Source organism: Myotis davidii, unplaced genomic scaffold (genome assembly GCF_000327345.1).
Source record: "Myotis davidii unplaced genomic scaffold, ASM32734v1 scaffold555, whole genome shotgun sequence".
NCBI lineage: Eukaryota > Metazoa > Chordata > Mammalia > Chiroptera > Vespertilionidae > Myotis > Myotis davidii.
This window is the reverse complement of record NW_006286315.1, coordinates 701677-704327: the sequence shown is the minus strand read 5'-3', so window position 1 is coordinate 704327 and position 2651 is coordinate 701677. Positions and strand designations below refer to the sequence as shown.

Sequence of the window (2651 nt, the reverse complement as noted above, 5' to 3'; positions counted from 1 at the left end):
TTTCTCCCCACTAGATGGTGAGTTTTCTAGGGATAGAGTTTCTTATTACTATTACTATTATTGTTGTTGTTGTTATTATTATATATTTCCAGGGTCTGACCCAGACACTGGCAAATAAATGTTAGTTGCCAAAATCTTTCAAATAAAATGGGGAAGGAGTAGAGAAATAATTGGTAACAATGGGAAAGACTACTTTGCAAAAGCAAACTCAAGTTTCTCTAAAGCCAGTATTTTAAGTATTCAGAACTGCAAGATGACATTTTACTTCAAATGGCTGTTGGGCTTTCTGTGACATTCTGTGCATCCGGGAGGGCTAACATTAGTAGCAACCCATCAGTGACGGGTCCCTGCTTCTAATATTGTTATAAAACATTTAAAGATTTAAAGCACTCGACATGAAATAACACTGAACAAAACTGGATCCTTTTAACGTCGGGATTTTATAGTGACTCGGGGTCCTCGTAGTGACTTACTTTCCTTACCAATGACATGAGTGTAGAAAATAAGTTCTTTGACCTTATTTTGATAAATTCCCTGTTTTTAAAAAATGTGATTTTCTTGCCAATCGAAAAAAAAAAAAAAAGTCTGAGAAACGCTAAACAGCCAAGAGGAGCCTAAGGGCACATGACAACTATTTGTAATGTGCTGTCCCAGATGGGATCCTGGAACAGAAAAAGGGCCTTCAGTAAAAACTAAGGAAATCTGAGCAAAGTGTGGACTTCAGTTAATTGTGACAAATGTACCACACTCTAATGTTAACAACAGGGGAACTGCATGTGAGGAATATGGACAGTCTGTATTCTCTTCACAATTTTTCTATAAATCTAAAGCCATAATAAAATTAAAAGTTGGTTTTTTTAATGAGCAAAAGGTTTGAATGGACATTTTAACCAAGATATACAAATGGCCAATAAGCATATGGGAAGACGCTCCACATTATCATTCATTAGGGAAATGTAAATTAAAACTACAATTAGATGTCACTTCATACCAATTAGAAAATCAAAAAGAAATAAGTGTTGGCAAGGATCTGGAGAAATTAGAGTTTTTTTCCTGAGGGAAATTTAAAATGGAACAGCCATTTTCTGGGGGGAATTGGCAGTTTCTTAAAATGTTAAGTATAAAGTTACCATAAATATCCAGTAATTCCACTCTAATATACCTACAAAAAGACATGAAAGTGAATAGCCATAGATGTGGTATTCATAATAGCCAAAAAGTGGAAATAACCCAAATGTATCATCAACTAATAACAGATAAATAAAATGTGGTATATTCATACAGTGGGGGAATATTATTCAGCAATAAGGAAGGAATGAAGTTCTGATACATGTTACAATATGAACGAACCTTGAAAACATACTCAGTGAAAGTGACCAGATGCAAAAAAACATATTATTAATTTCCATTAATATGAAATATCCATAAAAGGCAAATCAATAGCGACAGAAAGAAGATCAATGGTTGCATATGGCTAAGGATGAGAATAAAGATTGACTTCAAATAGGCATGGGCAAAATTGGGGGGATAGTAGAAATGATCAAAAGTTGGATTGTGTCAGAAAGGATATATGCACCCCTTTGTTCATAGCAGCACAATTCACCATAGCTAAGATTTGGAAACAGCCTAAGTGCCCATCAGCAGATGAGTGGATTAAAAAACGGTGGTACATCTACACAATGGAATACTACACTGAAGTAAAAACGAAAGAACTCTTACCATTTGCAACAGCATTATGCTAAGTGAAATAAGCCAGTCAGAGAAAGATAAATATCACATGACCTCACTCATTTATGGAATATAATGAACAACATAAGCTGATGAACAAAAATAGATCCAGAGATATAGGATATAGAAACATCGAACAGATTGTCAAACCTCAGAAGGAAGGCAGGTGAGGATGGAGGGGGGCGGTAAAAGATCAACCAAAAGACTTGTATGTATGCGTATAAGCATAACCAATGGACACAGACAGTAGGGGGGTGAGGGCATGTGCTGGGAGGTGGGAAGGGCTGGGGAGAGGTCAATGAGGGAAAAAGGAGACATACGTAATAATTTCATCAATAAAGAATTTAAATTTTTAAAAAGTTGGATTGTGATGATTGCACAACTGTAAACTCATTAAAATTACTGATTTATACATTTATAGTGGGTGAATTTTATGGTATGAGTTTTATATTACTTTCATAACACTGTAAAAATAATTAGCAAGATGGTGAGGCATAGATTAAACAAAACTGGCAAAATGTTGATAATTTTGTAAGTTGGGTGACAAGCAGAGCAGATTCATTATACTATTCCTTTTCTTTTATGTTTGAAATTTTCATAATACAAAGTTTAAAAATTTAATGAAGCGCTCCCCTAAACACACAGGCTTTCATAAAGTCCCTGAGCACACAGTGTTGGTGTTATTTACATATCATCCTTTCTCCCCACTAGATGGTGAGTTTTCTAGGGATAGAGTTTCTTATTACTATTACTATTATTGTTGTTGTTGTTATTATTATATATTTCCAGGGTCTGACCCAGACACTGGCAAATAAATGTTAGTTGCCAAAATCTTTCAAATAAAATGGGGAAGGAGTAGAGAAATAATTGGTAACAATGGGAAAGACTACTTTGCAAAAGCAAACTCAAGTTTTCTAAAGCCA

The 2651-nt window shown here is 34.8% G+C and overlaps 1 pseudogene; it reads right to left on the bottom strand.

Annotated features, from left to right (window-relative positions):
- Positions 1-614: 614 nt before the first annotated feature.
- Positions 615-2651, bottom strand: part of LOC102773698 — an 18157-nt pseudogene continuing 16120 nt past the window's right edge.